Here is a 22,020-nt window from a genome sequence, read left to right on the forward strand (position 1 = left end):
ATTTTCATGTTATAATGATATTAGTAGTTTCACATTATGCTTCCAACTACCTTAAAATGTATGTTATTGGATACATTGTACTAATATTTACAGTGACAATTAATATACAAAAAAATAAATTAAAAATAGTTTGTAAAAATCAAGTGATACTATACCTTGACTCACTTTATTACTCTAGAGTGTGGTCTACCTCCAATGAAAGATGCATAGTGGTTTTAGTTGGAAGCCTTGGTTTCCACCTGTCATAAAGAAATCAAGAATATCATGAGCGTCATGTACATACTTAAGCAAAGAGACATGAAAAAAATGTGAGCGACAAGGCCAATGTGCAGGCAACTTTCCCCACTCTTTCCAAGAATGACTTTATATTTGAACAAATTCTAGTAATAAATTTATGCTTCATGTTAGTTAAGTTAAACTCTTATGGAATGGGATTGGAGTATTATATTATAAAATATAAAGGTATTCTATATTTTAAAATTTTTCTCTAGGTTTTATTAAAAAAATTTCAATCCCGAACTTCATATCTATAAAGAGAAATTTAACTTAGAAGAGGATCAAAGAAACTTTTTTTCTATAACTAGATATTTTCCTCTTTATAAACATTTATTCAAATATTGATATAGAATTTATGCCCTCTATTATTTTTTCTCTACACTATAGTTCAATTTTAGCTTCTAATGTAGGCCAACAAAAATATAGTCATACCAATTAAATTTTTATATTTCATTATTACTATTAGTAAGGGAAAGTGACTTTCTTGAATATAATGATCGTAATCCTATTCTTTTCAATATCATATGCTTATCCCAAAATAATACTAAAAAATTTCATATGTTTTCTCAGAATTACAAGGGCTCCTTGGAAAATCAACAACATAATCAACTTAAAAAAGAAGACCAGTGGATATCTAAGATGATGTAGTGCCAAATAATTTACTAACATAATAGCAATGAAAAAAAATATTTAAAATTCTTAGCTCATTTTCAATATCATGAGATATCCTTATGATAAGAAAAACAAACCATTATCCTGATAAAATGGGTGATTGATATTGAAGTCAACGTAGTGTTACTTCAACATGTTTCTTCTAAACTTGATTCTATGTTATGAATGTAAATTTCCATTTCTTTTGTAAATACAGGAATTGACAACTGGGTCAAGTTCATACTAACTTGTTAGAAGCTCAATTCCTTTCATTGTTGGTCTAACTTTTAGCTGAATCCATACATTCTCTTCCACAAATATGTAACATACCCCCTTATCAACCATAGCCCACAATAAGGGTTTAATAAAGTGGCTACTATTATCACCCAACCTCAAAAGTTCCATTATGGAAATAGGATCATAAAATCCTTCAAATTTCAATCTTCTCAAAATCCAAAATCAACACCACAATAAAACCATCTTGTTATGATCTTTCCAACTTTATAAGCTTTATCAAAATATGATTCCTATATCACAAGTTATGGTAATTCAAAGTTTGGCTCAACAAAACCCTATTCACATTAGTAAGAGTGCTACCATGTAGCAGTTGTGTGGTGCTCCACCTCGTTTCGGTGGTCCATGTAACCCGTCATATGGCCTTTTGCACATAACCTGAGCCTAGGGCTCACCATTGAAGACGTCGAGGCCGACCTCCACAGAATGAAATTCATAACGTGCACCTCCAATGGCTTGGACCCTAACCTGGCCTAGGTCCTAACCTCTGTCCCTTGATCTCGTAGAGGTTCTGACCCCCAACTAAGGCCAAGCATAGCCCCTAGTTGAGACGACCATCTAAGAGAAATTTTATAAGGTTTTCTTTCCTTCCTAACCACTAAATAAGGCCAGGCCTAGCCCACTAGTTAGGAACTTCCATCCATAACATAACCTCGAAGGGTCTTGATCCCAAAATGCCTTGAATCTCAAAATTTAGTAGATTTTATGATTTTAACCATTATTCTACTCTATCATGATTTGTCCAATTCATCCCTAATTTTACTTAGAGCTTAAGAACATAAATAAAAAAAAATCAAGGTGTGCCATTGATCTGACCAGTCTCTTTGATAAAATAAAGAAAAATAGGATAGGCTAAGAATTATTACTCACAAGTAAATGATATCTTCTAAGACATTAAAAATTTAACAATCTCAACGGACTTACAACCAAGACTACAACTCCACTAAGAATCAAATCATATTTATACAATACACATACAACATTTAACAAGACCAATAGCTGCAAAGCAATTGTTTTCATACAAATCAAGTATGAAAGCAATTGTAAATCATAGAACCTCCATAGCCACATGAAACATAATAAATTTTTATAGGTGTTCACATCCTTTATCTTACAACCTCGAGGAAAGAATTCATTAAATGCATAGGAAATTTCAAAGAAAATTCAACCAATTAATTTCGAACACCAATTTCTACAACCATGCAGTATTACACAAAGCTATACATTTATATTCAATAAGAAATAATAATTGTTTTCAAAACTCTAAGTTAAGTGCACTAATATGCAATATAGTAATGGTACAACTGAAGGTGGGACCCCAATTTTCCACCCAATCATAGACCTACTATAGCCAAAATTAGTTATAGCAATCACTCTTGAGCCAAATCCATGATCTAAGGGGAAATTTTCCTTTCAGTGGCCTTATCAAGAAGCCATCTTTAGCACACAGAGGATAGGTTATATATATTATAATGGGTGGCTTTTCAACTCATTGAGCATAATAAAATTCATAGTAATTGGTGGTTTATCAATTTGGTCAAACACTATAGGAGTGGTTTATGAACCCCCAGAAAGCACCCTAGGTGGCTTATTAGCTATGTCAAGCACTCAATGAGTGATTTATCAACCCACAATGAACACCCTTCTCCATATGGTTTATCATTCCTACCAAGAACACTTAGTGGTTTGTTAGCTATTCCCTTAGAAAGAACTCATTATATATCCTTTTCATCCTCTTGCTCTTTTGGTCACAATTTCCTCTTTCAGGGAATCCCATTCCCTTAGCTCCTCAATATTTCCATATTTACTCATGAGATCCACCAACAAGAGGTCCAACTAACCCCCCATTATTGTGCATTCCCCTTTTGATCATTTCTTGAGGGATCTCCCCATATTCCTCTTAGACTTTTCCTCTTCTTTTTCTCATCATTTGTAGCATAAAATTAATTTTAGGTGCTAACTAAACCCACTTGCTTTATCTTTACTCTTCTCTCTTAGATCATGGATCTGTGGTCCCACACTTTATGCCATTACATAATTACATTAAAAATTTGAAGGGAAGTGTACCTAGGGTGTCACAAATCCCACCGCCTTAAAGGGAACACCATCCTCGATGTTGTTATTATCATGAAAACAAACAAAAACCAAGATTCAATAAGAAAAATATAGGTGTTGCTCCCTTATTTCCTCATCAATCTACCAAGTGGATTCATCAAGTTCAAATTTATTCCATTACACCTTGACCTATTCTATTGTTCTATTCGAGAGCATGATTTGTCTCCAATATATGATGCACAATGGTTTTACTTGGAATTATCCCTGTCATTCCACATGCAACATAGAATAGTCAACAACATGATTAGCATGATGAACATATTTATTAAGCAAGGAAATATGAATAACATTGGGAGCTTTCACTATGGGTGGCAAGGCCAATCTATAGGCCACATGGTCCATTATAACTTAGCACATGAGCCCAATTTTAATGAGATTTTATTTGGCTATTGTAAAGAAAAAAAAATGCTCTCTAACCTAGAATTCTTTGTGATTTATCTGTTAGTTTTCATAATTTTATACCTATCTTAGGTTGCCTTTAAATTTTGCCTAATATTCATTGTTTCCTGTTCCAATTTTTTGGCCAATCTGCCCCAACAATTACTCTACTTACTATATCATCGCAACTGATAGGGGTATTGCATTTTTAACCATAAAGTGCATCAAAGTGACTCATTCCCAATGAATCTTGATAAATATTATTATATGCAATTTCTACTAATGGGAGGTAATCTTCCCACTTTCTCAACTGATGGATCACATGAATCTTCAACATGTCTTCTAAGATTCTATTTACTTTTAAAAATTTAAAAATAAAATGTTTTACTTTTTTTATTTTTTATTTTTACTTTTTAATTCGTATTCTTATTATATGAATGGTATCAAAATATATTATTCTAATATATTTTCATGTTATAATGATCTTAGTAGTTTCACATTCTCCAACTAGCTTGAAACGTCAAAATTATATATATATATATATATATATATATATATATATCTATATATATATATATATATATATATATATATATATATATATATATATATATATATATATATATATATATGATGGTGATGATGATGGTGGTTAGCATCCACTGAGACCAAATTGGTCTATCAAACCTATAATTTTCTTAGTTTTTAATTAACTGGCTCCTCGTCTTTCTTGGCGAGATTGGTGTTGTAGCTTTTTTTTTTCTCTACGGTCTTCCAACTTCCTTTATCTTGCATCTCATTCATCTCTTCTGGTTCTTGGGACATTAGTGTCTTAGCTTTGCAATCTATTGTGTTCATACTTTTGAAGGTAGTCGGAGAGGAAGTTTGGTCTAGGAGATCTGTTTTGCTATTAAATGAAGATTTATTTTGTGCGGTATTCGAATCCTCATAACTGTTGATGCTTGAAGGGTTGTCGAGTTCACTTTTTTGTTGTTGGGCAGGGCTTTCTCCCTGCTTGTCCTGAGAGTTGTTTCTTTCTTGCCCGATTTCTTGTGATTCAGAGTTTTCTCTAGAGTATTCTTCTTTGATGACAGTGTAGTGTTCTTTTTGCGCTCCTTCCCACCATGTAGATCTATGGTGGTTTTTTCTAGTAGAATTTTTCTCAGAGGCTTTTGGGCAATTTTTGGCTAGATGGCCCGTCTCAAAGCAAGATCGACATCTGAAGAGGACACTTTCATAATCAAGTTTCTAGTTCCACACATAGTCTTTACTTGTTAGGTTTATTTCTGCTGGGAATCTAGCGCTGAAGCCCATTTCCACACAAATGCGTGTATAGGTGGTTCTGGCATATTCCTCTGTTTCTAGGCACCTGCAGTAAAATTCCCCAATTGCATTTCCAATGGCTTTTAGCGAGGAGAGGTTCCAGTATTTTAATTATTGTTATGAAACCAGCTCAAGAAAAGATAGAAAAGATAGATCAACGCCTTAGAATTCAGCCTCTTCGAGGGGGAAACCTCCTTTACATTACATAAATGAACAATTCTTGGATGATACAAATGACAAAACCTCCTTTCTATATATAGGAGTCTAAGGAGTCACAATATAATCCAGCCGACCTAACAATAATAATATAAAGCCACAAAAATAACAATAGAGGGATTCTATGGGGCACAGAAATAACAATATGGGGGTAATAGGGGCACAACAATATAAATAAGGGGTATAACTACAATAGTAATGGGGTAATCACTAGTATTATAGGGACCCAACATGCCCCTCTCCTTCAAAAAAGTGTTGTCCTCAACGCTTGAGTAGTTCTGGATACTTCTGCATAAAATTCTCATCCTCCCATGTGGAATCTTCAGTGGATAAGTTCTTCCACTTGATAAGATACTCTGAAATTGATCGATTTCGTAGCTGTCGAGTTCTTGTTTCTGTGACTGCTTCCAGTTCCAATATAATTTTTCCTTCCTCGTCAAGTTCTGGCAATATTGTTTGAATTGGGAGCTTGTCACCTATAACCTTCTTTAAACATGAAACATGGAAAACTGGGTGCAATCGAGAAGCTGCAGGAAGCTCCAATTTGTATGCCATAGTACCAATCTTTTGCAACACCTTGTACGGACCATAATACTTTGGTGATAATTTATTATCCTTCTTAGCTTGCTTTAGGGACATTTTCTTATATGGTTGTAGCCGTAGGAATACCCAATCACCTACATCAAAACTTCTTTCACTGCGATGTTGATCTGCCTGTTGTTTCATTCTATTTTGTGCCAACACGAGGTTATCCTTTAAGAGTTGGAGGACTTGTTGTTGATGTTCGATGTGATGTTCCACTGCCTGAACCTTAGAATTTTCTCTTAAATATGATGTGATGGATGGTGGTTGATACCCATAAAGTGCCATAAATGGGGTCATTTTTGTTGCTGTATGGAAGGAAGTGTTATACCACCATTCAGCCAGAGGCAACCATTTGACCCATTGTGTCTGTTTATCAGATACAAAGCAACGAAGATATCCTTCCAAACATTTGTTTACTATCTCAGTTTGCCCATCAGATTGAGGATGATAAGATGAGCTATGAGCTAACTGAGTACCAAGACAAGAAAATAATTCTGTCCAAAAATTTCCAGTGAAAATGGGATCTCTGTCACTTACAATAATCTTTGGGTTTCCATGTAGCTTTTGAACTGTTTCCATAAATGCAGTAGAAACTGTACTGGCTTTAAATGGATGTGATAATGCACAAAAGTGTGCATACTTGGTAAGTCTGTCAACTACCACCATGATGACACTCTTTCCCTCAGACTTGGGTAAACCTGTGATAAAATCCATTGAAACCTCCTCCCAACGTTGGCTTGGAATGGATAAAGGTTGTAATAGACCCGGTGTCTTAATTGTTTCAACTTTATTTTGTTGGCAAACCAAACATTCTGCCACAAACTTTTGAATATCTGATTTAAGGCCATCCCAAAAAAATTCCTTCTTAACCCTGTGGTAAGTTTTTAAAAATCCTGAGTGCCCTCCTAAGGGAGAAGTGTGCAATTCCATAAGAATCTTTTGTTTTAGCTGGGAATTCTTACAGAGGTATAAGCGATCTTTGTACCATAACGAATCATTTTGCCAGCTAAATGTATCAGAAGTACTGGAATCTTGTTGTAGCTTTCGAATAAGTGCCCACACTTCTTCGTCATTCTTCCATTCCTCCCTTGCTTCGTTTATCCAATCTGGTTGGATAATAGAAATGGCACACAACAATGCTTCCACATCCTCATCCTTTCTTGAGAGTGCATCTGCCACCACATTTTGCTTCCCTTTTTTGTAGATGATTTCAAAGTCATAACCCAACATCTTTGTGACCCACTTTTGTTGCTCTTCAGAGGATAATCTTTGTTCTAAAAAGTATTTAAGGCTATCATGATCCGTTTTTACCTTGAAGTGTCTTCCCATTAGGTAGGGTCGCCATTTCTTAAGTGCATGGAGTATTGCCAACATTTCCTTCTCATAAATAGCTTTGCTTAAAAACTTTCCCTTGATTGGACGACTTTCAAAAGCAATGGGTCTTTCATCTTGCATTAGAACAACACCAATTCCATTTCCTGAAGCATCACATTCCACAATAAAGGTTTTTGTGAAGTCCGGTGTAGCTAAGACCGGTGCTTGGCACATTGCCTCTTTAAGATGTTCAAAGGCCTTTGTTGCTTCCGGAGTCCATGAAAATGAATCTTTCTTCAATAATGTTGTTAGAGGTGCTGCTATTCTCCCATAATTCTTAACAAACTTGCGATAATACCCTGTCAACCCAAGAAATCCTCGCAGATGCTTTATGGATGTGGGGATTTTCCATTCCTTAATGGCTTTAATTTTGCTAGGGTCTACCTTAACTCCTTCATGAGATACAATATGACCCAAATATTCCACCTCCTGGACTCCAAAGAAACATTTGGATCTTTTTGCATATAATTGTTTCTCCTCCAATAGTTGTAGCACCCTGTCAACATGTTCAACATGATCCTTCCAAGACTTGCTGTAGATTAGTATATCATCAAAAAATACTAACACAAATTTTCTAAGGAATGGTTTGAAAATTGAATTCATCAAACCTTGAAATGTTGAAGGTGCATTGGTAAGGCCAAAAGGCATGACCAAAAATTCATAATGACCCTCATGAGTTCTAAATGCCATTTTCGGAATGTCTTCAATCTTCATTCTGATTTGATGATATCCCGAACGAAGATCCAACTTGGTGAAGTAAATTGATCCATGCAATTCATCCAGTAATTCATCAATAACAGGAATGGGGAACTTATCTTTAATAGTGAGCTTGTTGAGCTCCCTATAATCCGGACACATGCGCCATGATCCATCCTTCTTGTGCACCAATACTACTGGAGCTGAGAAAGAACTTTGACTCGGTTGAATTATACCAGCCTCTAGCATTTCTGCAACCATACGTTCAATTTCACTTTTTTGGACATAGGGATATCTGTACGGCCTGATGTTTGGAGGAACACTTCCTGGAATCAGATGAATAGCATGATCATGATCACGCATAGGTGGGAGACCTTTGGGAGTCTCAAATACCTTGGAATGATTGTCCAGGACTTTTTGGAGATCTGGAGAAATAGATGATTCCAATGTGGAAACATCTAGCGAACATAATTGTGCAATTACACCTCTTTGCTCCTTTTTTAGAAGCTTTGTCATGCCATTAGAGCTGATTATCTTTCCTGGTTTCCCTGCAATACCCCTTAATTCAACTTCCTTTCCTTCCGTAGAAAATTTCATGAAAAGTTCTTGAAAATTAAAAGCTATTGTACCCAAGGATTGTAGCCATTGGACTCCTAGTACAACATCAGCACCTCCCATTGGAATGGAAAGCATTGGGCTAGTCAATACATATTCTCCCATGGATAGCTTGATATTATGGCACTTTCCAGAGCAATTTATTGTTCCTCCATTTGCAATCATCACTTGACACTCTGGTGCTGGATATAGGAAGCAATTCAATTCTTTTGCTACCCTACAATGAATAAAATTGTGGGTGCTTCCTGAATCAATCAACACTATTACCTTTTTCTTCTTGATTTGTCCTTCTATCTTGATGGTTTGAGGAGTGGTAATTCCCGCCAATGCATTACAAGATATGGTCGGATTTATTTGTTCTTCATCTAGGCTTTGTTCCTGGAGTATATCTTCTTCTTTTGACCTTTCTTGCTCCTTTTCTTCTTCCTCTTCACAATCTATGTAGAATAATTTCTTCTCAGCACACTTATGACCTTTAGTGTATTTGCTATCACAACTGTAACAAAGCCCTTTTGCTCTTTTTTCTTCCAATTGTTGTGGTGTCAACCTTATAGGTTGTGGAAGACTAGGGGCAACAACACTTCCGTCTTTATAGTTGTGAGTGGTATGCTTCCTGGTTGCCATAATTTTGCTTTCCATTTTTCTTGCTAACCTGAATGCCTTCTCTAATGAATCAGGTTCCCAAAGGCGAACATCATGTTGGATATTATCCTTTAAAGACCCTATGAACACATCAATCCTATGCTCCTCTGGAATATCTTTTACCCTTATGTTCAATTTTTGGAACTCCTCAATGTGCTCCATTACTGAACCCTTTTGTTTGAGACTTATCAATTGGCTAAAAAAAGTGTTGCTTTTTGTATCTTCATAATGTGCTATCAATTCTTCCGTAAAAATTGCCCAAGTGATAAATTGTTTACGAGAGCAAAGCCATTGATACCATACAAACTGATTTGGTTCCAAATATACAGTTTCCATACGTACCTTTTGTGCTTTTTGCACATTATTGAGATCGAAGAATTGCTCCATCTGTAATATCCATGTGGCGGGATCCTTGCCATCAAACTTCCTCATATCGATTTTTGAAATATGGTGATTCTTTGATCCAACATTAGCATCTATGGAATCATGATTAACATTTCTTTTGTTCTCATCATGAGTTTCCTTTACTACCTTTTCACCATTAGTGACCCTTTCTTGTAGAAACTTCTTCAATTCTTCCATGTCTGTCTTCAAATCTATCTTCAAATCTGCCATGTCTCTCTTCAAATCTGTCTTCGAATCATCCATCTTAGCTTCCATGCCCTTTATCTTAGATTCCACACCATTTATCTTAGATTCCATGCCACTTATCTTAGCTTCTGTTAGCTTTTGTGAGCGTGACATTTGTTGCACTTGTTCTTGTAATTTTGATATATCATGTAGCATTTCTTCCTCTTCTTCATGAGTCATGCTAGAGCTTTCAGGTTCCTTACTAGGTGTTTGCATTTTCTTTCCTCGGGGCATCAGTTACAAATAATAATGCTTTACTATGCCCTTTGAATTCCGCTAAACCAAGCTTACACAAAAATTTAAAAAAAAAAACTACACACCTTTTTTCACTTTATAGAAGCCTGATATTGAATCTGATGTATCTCTGTAATTTTGGATCATCCAGTTCTAAAATTGCTACCTGTAGTAGCCTTCTACGTCCTCTTTCCAATGCCACAAGTCTGAGCCAAATTGGATTCTCCAAGGAAGAGTTATGTGAAATCTCCCACAGTGACTTGCTTTTAGACTAGTTCAGTAGAGCGAACTTGTATGACGTGCCACGAGTCACTGTTTCAACCTTTGAATCTGAAACACGCACACAAGAAACTATAGTACATCCTCTTTTTGTACCTTCTTATGAAATTTCAATCCGATCCCCAGAGAGAAAATTATGACGATTTTCCTCAGGTCACCTGTTTTGAATGTAATTGAGGAGTCTGCAAAAAGACCAACTTCCTCAAATCATATCTCCGCAAATATCGCGCGAAAAGCTCTGAAATTCGGATCCAAGGTTCAGCGCGATTTCTTCTCAAATGGGTTTTTTTTGCTACTTCTGAAACGTCACAGAAAAAAGTTATAGTGAAAATGCTACAATGACCTCTTTGGAGCAGCGAAACCCTAGAATCCAAAGCTCTGATACCAAATGTTATGAAACCAACTCAAGAAAAGATAGAAAAGATAGATCAATGCCTTAGAATTTAGCCTCTTCGAGGGGGAAAGCTCCTTTACATTACATAAACGAACAATTCTTGGATGATACAAATGACAAAACCTCCTTTCTATATATAGGAGTCTAAGGAGTCATAATATAATCCAGCCGACCTAACAATAATAATATAAAGCCACAAAAATAACAATAGAGGGATTCTATGGGGCACAGAAATTACAATATGGGGGTAATAGTGGCACAACAATATAAATAAGGGGTATAACTACAATAGTAATGGGGTAATCACTAGTATTATAGGGACCCAACAATTATATTATTGGATTCATTGCACTAATATTTACAATGACAATCAATATACAAAAAAAAACAAATGAGAAATGGTTTGTAAGAAATCTCACCCTTTTTTCTACATTGATTCTTGAATTTCTTTGGTAGAACATTCTATGTCATAGACTTCCTTCAAGGGAAATATTAATCCCTCCTTGTATAGTGAATCATCCCTCTAATTAAATTCCTTCTAGATGTGATAGATAGTGAACCTTTCAAGGATAACCAAAACATCTTTCAAGTATCATGCCACTACCTACAAGTCTACATTTTTTATTAGATACTTATCTCCCAGCGAAATTTCTATCACTAGAGGGTCTACACAAACCCATATAGTTTTTAGACCATGATTATGATCTAATTTTATGCGAAGTTTTAAATTGAAAACCTCAACCAAATTGTTTGAGCTCCTTTCACCGTTTGGCATGATGGTAAATAAAAACTCATATGAAAGGGAAATGAAATACCCCAATCTACAAATGTTACCCTTGTCACATATCATTAAAGAAACCCCAACTACAACCTTTTAAAGGCAACAATTATTTAATATATCATGGCTATATAGGAGTTGAATACTCCCTAACATATTTAAAATACCCACAACTTGGAAGGAAAACCAGAGATAAGGTATCTTGTTTCCCACAACATTACAAATGGGATAGCTATATTTATCACTAGCTTGGTAAATCATCCTATAAACAATTCTTGAGATCCTCCTTGTTCTGTAAGTCATTTTTACCCAACTGACTAACTTCCTATTGACACTATCTATCAAAAACATATTCCATAAATATATGATTTGTTGATACCTTAGACCTTTTGTAACACAACCTCCTACCCATTTTGGTACCTCTTGGTTTATGGAAGGTGTTACATCAAAATTAACCTGATCTCCAAGTTTTATTATGAAGATGGGGTCACAAAAATATCTTTCTCCAACCTTATTTAAACCCAAATCAAAAGACACCATCTCATTAAGCTCATCGAGATATTTCCATAAATATAATTTTTATCTCAAATCAACTCTCTAATTAGAAGTTATGCCCATTTAGAGATTTACTCTTTAAACCTTGCCACATCTGCGTTCTCTACTGCATGGCATTGCTAAGTAGCCTTCTTGGTTGTATCAATTTTCCCACAAACTAGCGTGGCTCCAACCACATCAACATTACCAAAGCCAATGCACCATTGTGCCAAGGAAAGAGGTGAAGGCCCTTCGAAACTAACATAATGACAAGTAAAACTCACATTATTTGTGTGATATTTTACCATCTAGCACTCTACCCAGTGCTGTTACGCCAAGGCACGAGGTGAAAATAATTTCAAACCAATGCGAAAATATGAGGATTTTAATTTTAATCACAAGTAAGGTTTCTTATCTAGTGCTCTTTGTTAGGAACTATATGGAAGGTGCCAAGGGAAACCTTCCCATTTCCCAATGCCAAAAGCTTGACATCATGATTTTTATTACCTTCGTTGTGGCATGAAGGGTGTCACCACTTCAAAACCATGTTACTTGTATCCTTCGCTTCATGCTGAAATGAGGCAAACATTAGAATCATGTCCCCTTACCATGTGGTGTCCTCTAATGGTGCAACATGACATTCAAAATTGGAGTGTTTAGCCATCCAACTAGTTTGATTAAGCTTTCCATGTGTCACGCCCTAGTGATTCCACATTAGAAATATTCCATGTCACCTTCCATGTGGCATCAACAAAACCTTACCTAGACTATGTGGGGCCAACCATCTCAGCCTGGGTTTGTGGGTCCCATCAGGTCGAGTCCTTCATGTGAAACTATAGTTCAATGTTATATTTGGCATTGGTATATATCTGAAGGGGCATGAATTTATGTCACACCTTCATCCTCAAATGACCTAGACTCTTAGATACATGTGCTACCTTTGATACATCTAACCTTCCACCAATAACTGCTTGTGTAGCCTACTCTAGATATCGCCCTTTTATGCAAAATATCTAGATCATTTCACATCTAGATATGCCATAAAACATATAAATATAAAATTCCAAGGTGTTAAGAATCTCAGTTACATCTACTGGATATAAAGTGCATCCATCTCGCACCAAGCTATCACCAAAGGCCCCATTCAAAATTAATTCCGCTTGTGAATTGATCCAACTCCCAATAGTCAAGCACAAAAAATAGGCCCCACTCCAAATATAATTTGAGTTGGTTGACACATGTATATTAGTTTAGATATTGTGCTCCCACAAGGCACACAAGTGAAACTCACCCATATGTCCTCATATCTAGATACAACCAGCAAGATTTCAATACATCCGGCCCAGATCTTGAACTCTATCAATGAGATATCTAACCCCACTTTTAAGTTTGATCCTTACAATATGCAAACTTAGAAATTTTGACTGATTTATATAGAGTTGCGTAATGTTTCCTTGGGTGTGAGTGAGACCTGGAACATACCTTTAATGAGATTGAAACTTCATCCAGAGAAACATGCATTATAGGCCACATATGAATGAGTATAATGACATCAATATCTCACAAAACTAGTGTACCATAAAACATTGATTTGTTATGCATTCATTTATTACTTCTCCATAAATTTAGTTATAGCAACATCTCATTAAACCTTTACATATGCATGTATTACAAATTGCACTAGCTCATAGTCCATTCTCTGCATAACAAATTCATACAGTATTAAATAAGAGAGAAGCCTTTCCTTTTATAACCATGCCATGTATTTGCATGTATTCATGCAACTAGTCGCAATTGCATATATAATAAAGAACATTCATATCATAGACATAAAGCTAGTATGTTAGCTTAGCGAAAAGAACATCCAAGGCATATTTCCCATCAATTACACGTACTAGTTTTTCAATTACAATTGAGGAATTAACACGTAGCCATAGTTTAACTAATACCAAACTAGTCATGTAATCATTCACATTCAATATTAATTTAAATCATGGCACTTATATGAATCTAGAAATGTCTAGAAACAGAGGGTGATACTTCAAAACTACACCCAACCATAGGTCAGCTACAACTCTGTGTTTCTTGCAATTATCAACCCCCGAGCTAGATCCATAAGCTAAGAGTTTCCCTTCTCAGTGATTGCAACCAAGTTCAACTGGGGTATTATTCAATTTTCTAGTATTATGGGTTTTCTTTATGGGTGGTTTACTCACTATGTTTTCAAGGGAAGAACTACACAAAATTGTAGTGCATTCTTTTGGGTGGTTCATTACTTTTCTTTGTAAGCATTGACTGGTTTACTGCCTTATTCATCAAGCACTCAATGGTTTATCAAGTGTTTTTAGCCATCACCCCATTGTATTTCCACACTGCTTAGTGGTTTCTTAGCCCTACAAGCAATATCTAAGTGGTTTATTATCTTACTTTGTAAGCACTAAGTGGTTTATCAGCTCCCTCAACAAGAACATAGTGTTTTACCAACACTTTTCAACAAGCGCTCATCACCTAGTTCCTCCTTTGAGCCTCATGTTGATCTTTCAAACTTGGAAACTATAGAATCTAAAATGCATCATTACGAGGAATCATATCCCATCAATATTACTAGACTTTATCTAATATGTAACACCCTTTCTCTTGCACTCCATGTTTGTTTCTCTCTCTAGTGGTTTGTCAATTTACTTTGGTTCTTTCTCTTTAATCTAGTCTCTTCATGTCACTCTAGTGAGACTATTTTATTCCCCTCGCCTTCATGTTGTGGAAGCAGGGAAGAAATGTGGGCACATTCTCTATCCCATAACATATTTGCCAACTATTCAGTGGTGGGCATTCAACTCTACCAACCAACACAATTCATAACTCTCCTTCAAATTATGGATCCATTTGTCCCACTCATAAAGCCAACCAAATAAAAAATTACTTATAATAAAATCATCATTTAATATTACAAAATTTTGGCCTAACACAAGGGGTGTTACAAACCCCAACCCCTTGAAGGAACATTGTCTTTAATGTTTTTTGTAAATAGAAGTAGAAAGGAAAAAGTTGAACTGTATATAATATCTCTTACATACACTTATTCATAAGAAAAAAATGGGTATAGCACCATGATTTGTTCTTCTCTCTACCACATCGCTTCATCGAGTTCAAATTGGTTCAATTACACCTCTACCCACTCTATTACACAGTTCTAGGGTCTAGTCTAACTCCAATCGAGGATGCATAGTGGTTCTAGTTAGAAGTCTCCCTTGGGTTCCACCTATATCATATAGAAATAGAAAATATCATTAGCATCATGTACATACTTCTTAATCAAAGAGATGTGAAAAAAAGGTGAGAAGCAATGCTAATTTGTAGGCCACTAACCCTACTCTTTCCAAGAGTGACAATATATTTGAAAAAATTATAGTAATGACTTTATACTTCATGTTAGTTATGTTATGCTTGTACATTAGGAACCTTACAATGGTCTTAATATTAATGGAGAAAAAAATCTTAGCGAATGGGATTGGAGTATTAGATTATAAAACATAAGGCTCTTCTATGTTTTTTTATTTCTCTCTAGGTTTCTCTAGAATTGTTTCAACCCCAAACTTCACATCCATAAATAAAAATTGAACTTAGAAGAGGATCAAAGAGGACTTATATTTTTTTCATATAACTAGATATCTTCCTCTTTATGAAAATGTATTCGAATACTAAAATAGAATTTATTCCCTCTATTAACTTTTTCTCCACACTATACTTCAATTTTAGCTTTCTAATGTAGGCCAACAAAAATATAGACATAATAATTAAATTCTCATAATTAGTTATAACCACTAGGAAGGGAAAGTGACTTTATTGAATATAATGTTCATAATCGTAGTCTTATCAATATGATATTCCTATACGAAAAGAATACTAAAAATTCTTATATGTTTTCTCAAAATTACAAGGGCTCCTTAGAAAATCAACTTAACCAACTTAAAATAATAAGACAAGTGGATATCTAAGACGATGTAGTGCCAAATAATTTACTAACATAATAGCGATGAAAAAATAAATAAATATTAGCTCCTTTTCAATATCATGAGAGATCTTTATGATAAGAGCAACAAATCATTATATTGGATAAAATGGGAGATTGATATCTAGGTAAAAGGGGTTAGTGGTATCCAAGTGAAGGTAGGTTTATTGCAACATGTTTCTTCTGAACATGATTCTATGTTATGAATATAAATTTTTATTTCCTTTGTAACTAGAGCAATTGACAATTGGGTCAAGTTCATACTCACTTGATAGAAGCTCAATTCCTCCCTCTGTTGTTCTCACTTCTAGGTGAATCCATACACGCTTCACCACAAATATGTAACATACCAACTTATCACCCATAACCCACACTAAGGGTATAAGGAAGTGGTTATTATTATGACCCAACATCAAAAGTTCTGTTATGGAAATGGGGTCATAAAATACCTCAAATTTCAATCCTCTCGAAATCTAAAACCAACACCAAAAATGACTCCAAGATCACAAGTTAAGGTTATTTAAAGTTTGGCCTAACAAAACCATACTCACATTAGTAGAGTGCTACCATGTGGTAATTATGTGGCACTCCACCTCATTCATTAGTCCATGTGACCAACCATGTGGCCTTTGCAAAAAAGCCTAAGCATAGGGCCCACCATTGAGGACGTCGAGGTCAGCCTCCCGACAATTAAATTCATAGTGTGCACCTCTAAGGGTTTAGACCCTGGCATACCCTAGGTCCTAACCTCTGGCCTCTGATCTCACAAAGGTCCTCACCCCCAACTAAGGCCGAGCATATCCCACAAGTTGAGACGTTTGTCTAAGAGTAATTTTATAAGGTTTTTCTACCTTCGTAACCACTGAGCCAGGTCAAGAAAGTCCATCCATAACATAACCCCGAAGGGCCTTTACCCCAAAAGGCCCCGACTCTCAACACTTAGTAGATTTTATGATTTTAACCATTCTTCTACTCTTTCATGATTTCTTCAATTCATCCATAATTTTACTTAGAGCTTAAGAACTTAAATAAAAAAATTAGGGTGTGGCTTTGATCTGACAACTCTGATTAATAAAATAAGGAAAAATAGGGCTAACCATAAATAGTTACGAATAGGTAACTGCTCTTTGATAAAACATTAAAAATTAACAATCTTAATGAGCATTCAACCAAGACTACAACTCCACTAGGAATCAAACCATATTTATACCATACACATTCAACATTTAAGAAGGCTAACAGTCACAAAGAAATTGTTTTCATACAGATCAAGTATGAAAGGAATTGTAAATCATAGAACCTCCATAACCACATGAAACATAATCAATTTTGAGAGGTGTTAAAATTCTTTAGCTTATAGCCTCATGGAAAAAATTCATTAAGTGCGTAGGAAATTTCAAAGAAAATTCAACAAATTAATTTTAAACACCAATTTCTACAACCATGCAGTATTCCACAGAGCTATACATTTATATTCAATAAGAAATAATCTTTATTTTCAAATCTCTCATATAAGTGCACTAATATACAATATAGCAGTGGAAAAATTGAAGGTGGGACCCTAATTTTCCACCCAACCATAGACCGACCATAGCCAAAATTAGTTATAACAGTCACCCTTGACCCAAATCCATGATTTTTGGGAAATTTCCCTTTCAGAAACCTTAGCAAGAATCCATCATCAGTACATAGAGGATAGGAAATACATATGATAATGGGTGGCTTGTCAATTGGTTGAGCACAACAAAAATTCATAGTATTGGGTGGTTTATCAACCCCCTTGTAATCACCCACGGTGGTTTATTAGCTATGTCAAGCACTTAATGAGTGGTTTATCATCCCACAACAATAAAACCTCTCCATATGGTTTATCATCCCTATCAATCACCTTGAGTAGTTTCTTAGTGAGTCCCTTGGAAATCACTAATTCTATTTCCTTTTCAACCTCTTTCTCTTTGCGTCACAATTTTCGCTTTTAGGGAATCCCATTCCCTTAGCTCCTAGCTCTTTCCATCTTTACTCATGATCTCCACCCAAAAGAGGTCCAACCAACCCCCCATTATTGTGCATTCCCCTTTTTATTATTTCCTCAAGGGTCTCTCGATATTCCTCTTGGACCTTTCCTCTTATTTTTCTCATTATTTTCACCATAATATTAATTTAAGGTGCCAACTAACCCCACTTGGTTTATATTTCCTCTTGCCTCTTAGATCCTCAATATGTGGTCCCACATTTTATGTCATTACATCATTACATTACAAAATTCAAGTGAAGTGTACCAAGGGTGTGACAAACCTCACCTCCTTAAAGGGAAGACCATCCTCGATGTTCTTATTAGCATGAAAACAAAAAAAAAAATTGATATTTATATACAACTCTTACATTTTATGTATTCCGTAAGAAAAAGATAGTTGTTGCGCCCTTATTGTCCCATTCATATCACAAGTGTCTTCATCATGTTAAAAATGCTTCCATTGCACCTTGACATGCTCTATTATTCCTTTCGAGAGCATAAATTATCTACGATATAGGATGCACAATGGTTTCACTTGGAATTCTGCCTTTGGTTCCACATGTAGCACATACTAGTCAACAACATGATTAACATGATGAACATATTTATTAAGCATGTAAATATGAATAACATTGTGAGATTTCACTATGGGTGGAAAGTCCATTCTATAGGCCATTGGCCCCACTCTTTCCAATATCTAAAATGGTCTGCCATAACTTAGCACATGAACCCAATATTATTGAGATTTTATTTGGCTTAATATAGAAAAAAGCATGCTCTCTAACTTGAAACTCTTTGTGATTTCTCTTCTCGCTTGCATAAATTTTATACCTATCTTGGGTTTCCTTTAACTTTTGCTTAATATTTATTGTTTCCTATTCCAATTTTTTCAACAAATCTAGCCCACGAATTACTCTACTTATTGGATCATCCCAACTTATAGGGGTATTACATTTTTAGCCATAAAGTGCCTCAAATAGACTCACCCCAATGAATATTGAAAACTATAGTTATATGCAAATTCTACTAATGGGACGTAATATTCCCACTTTCTCAACTGATGCATCACATGCATCCTCAACATGTCCTCTAAGATTCTATTTATTCTTTCTATTTGACCATTAGTATGAGGGTGGTATGTAATAGTGAAGGTCAATTGGGTTCCAAAACTGGCAAACAAGGATTTCCAAAAGTTTGAAGTGAATTTAGTGTCCTTGTTGGAAATTATCTTTTTAGCTATCCCATGTACTATAAATATCTCTTTCATGAAATAATAGGAAATATCAATTACTATATGAGTACTTTTAACAACTACAAAGTGAGGCACCCTGCTCAACTTATCCACCACCACCATGATGGCATCATGATGTCTAGTTCTTTTGGGTAGACATGTGAAACGTTCATGGATATGACCTCTGATTTCCATTCTAGAATTGGGATTGCTTGCATTAGTCCCGCTGGGTGCCTACATGCTACTTTCACTTGTTGATATTCCAAATATTTTGCAAGGTAATCAAGAATATATTTCTTCAGTCCAGACCAAAAATATGTCCTCTTTACGGTTGTTATCATATTTTGATATCTTGGGTGACCTGAGTAAGTTTTATTATGAAATTCATCCATGATAAGCTTCCCTAAATCTTGATATCCCTGGTGACCTGAGTAAGTTCTTTTATAAAATTAATCCATGATAAGATTCCTTAAATCCTTGGTATTTGGTACATATTTCCTATTCTTGAATATTAGTGTTCCATCATCATTATTATATTAGCTTTTTCTTACTAACCCATATCGTTGTTCCTTCCAACATTTCTTCACTTGTTAGTAATGTTCATCATTTATCAATCCTTCTTTAATCCTATCTTGGAAGTTAGAGGAGAAAATGATTATGGCTACTAGGTGAAACACTTTCAAACTTCTACTGAACTCATCTACCACCCTATTCTCTTTTCCTTTTATGCACTTAATCGTAAAGTCAAATTCACCGATAAAGGCCAACCACTTGGCTTATCTGACATTGTTATGAAACCATCTAGGAAAATAGAAGAAAAGATAGAGAAACGACTTCAAAATCAGCCTCTTCGAGGGGTCAACCTCCTTTACATTACACAAATGAACAATTCTTGTATGATACAAACTACAAGACCTCCTTTCTATGTATAGGAGTCTAAGGGGTTACAATATAGTCAAAGTTGACATAACAATAATAATGTAAGGCCACAATAATAACAATTGTGGGCTTCTACGGGGCCCAATAATAACAATATAGGGACACCATGTGCACAACAATAACAATAAGGGGCTACAGTGGAAAATATAATAAGGTAATACACTAGTATTATAGGGACCTACCATGCCCCTCTCCTTCAAAGAAGTGTTGTCCTCAATGCTTGAGTAGTTCTCGATGGTTCTGTATAAAATTCTCATCCTCCCATGTGCAATCTTCAGCGAGTAACTTCTTCCACTGGATGAGATACTCCGAAATTGATCGATTTCATCACTATCAAGTTCTTGTTTCTATGACTGCTTTAGTTTCCAATATGATTTTTCCTTCCTCGTCAAGTTTTGGCAAGAATGTTTGAATTGGGAGCTTTTCATCTATAACCTTCTTCAAGAAAGAAACATGGAAAACTAGGTGCACTCGGGAAGCGTTAGGAAGCTTCAATTTGTATGCCATAGTACCAATATTTCACAACACCTTGTGCGAACCATAATAATTTGGTGATAATTTGTTATCCTTCTTAGCTTTCTTGAGGGACATTTGTTTGTACAATTGTAGCTGTAGAAACACTTAGTCACCTACATCAAAACTTATTTTGCTGCAATGTTGATCTACCTATTGTTTCATTCTATTATGTGCCAAAGTGAGGTTATCTTTTAAGAGTTGGAGAACTTGTTGTTGATGCTCGATGCAATCTTCCACTTCTTGAACCTTACAATTTTCTCTTAAATATGATGTGATGGATGGTGGATGATATCCAAAAAGTACCATAAATGGGGTCATTTTTGTTGTAGTATGGAAGGAAGTGTTATACCACCATTCAGCTAGAGGTAACCATTTGACCTATTATGTCTGTTTATCAAATACAAAGCAACGAAGATGTGCTTCCAAATATTTGTTCACTATCTCAATTTTACCATGAGATTAAGGATGATAATATGGGCTATAAGCTAACTGAGTACTAAGACAAGAAAATAATTATGTCCAAAAATTTCTAGTGAAAATGGGATCTGTATCACTTACAATAATCTTTGGGGTTCCATGTAGCTTTTGAATTGTTTCCATAAATGTTGTAGAAACTGTACTTCTTTAAAGAGATGAGATAATGCACAAAAGTGTGCATACTTGGTAAGTCTATCAACTACCACCATGATGACACTATTTCCTTCATACATGGGTAAACCTGTGATAAAATTCATTGAAATCTCCTCCTAATGTTGAATTGGAATGGATAAAGGTTGTAATAGACCTGGGGTCTTGATTATTTGAACTTTATTTTGTTGGAAAACCAAACATTTCACCACAAAATTTTGAAAATCATATTTAAAGCCATCCGAGAAAAACCTCTTCTTAACCCTGTGGTAAGTTTTTAAAAACCTTGAGTACCCTCCTAAGGGAGAGGTGTGAAATTCCATACGAATATTTTGTTTGAGTTGGGAATTTTTACAAAGGTATAAGTGATTTTTGTACCATAACAAAACATTTCTCCAGCTAAATGTATCATATGTACTGTGGTCTTATTGTAACATTTGAATGAGTTCCCACACTTCTTTGTCATTCTTCCATTCATCCCTAGCTTTGTTTATCCAATATGGTCGGATAATATAAATGGCGCTAAGAAATGCTTCCACAACCTCATCCTTTCTCGAGAGTGAATCTGCAACAACATTTTCTTCCATTTTTTTTAGATGATTTTAAAGTCATAATCCAACAACTTTGTGACCCATTTTTGCTTCTCTTCTGAATATAACCTTTGTTCTAA

The sequence above is a fragment of the Pinus tabuliformis genome, chromosome 5_2, assembly GCF_031772625.1.
Source record: "Pinus tabuliformis cultivar Carrire ecotype Pingquan chromosome 5_2, CPIR1, whole genome shotgun sequence".
NCBI classification, from domain to species: domain Eukaryota; kingdom Viridiplantae; phylum Streptophyta; class Pinopsida; order Pinales; family Pinaceae; genus Pinus; species Pinus tabuliformis.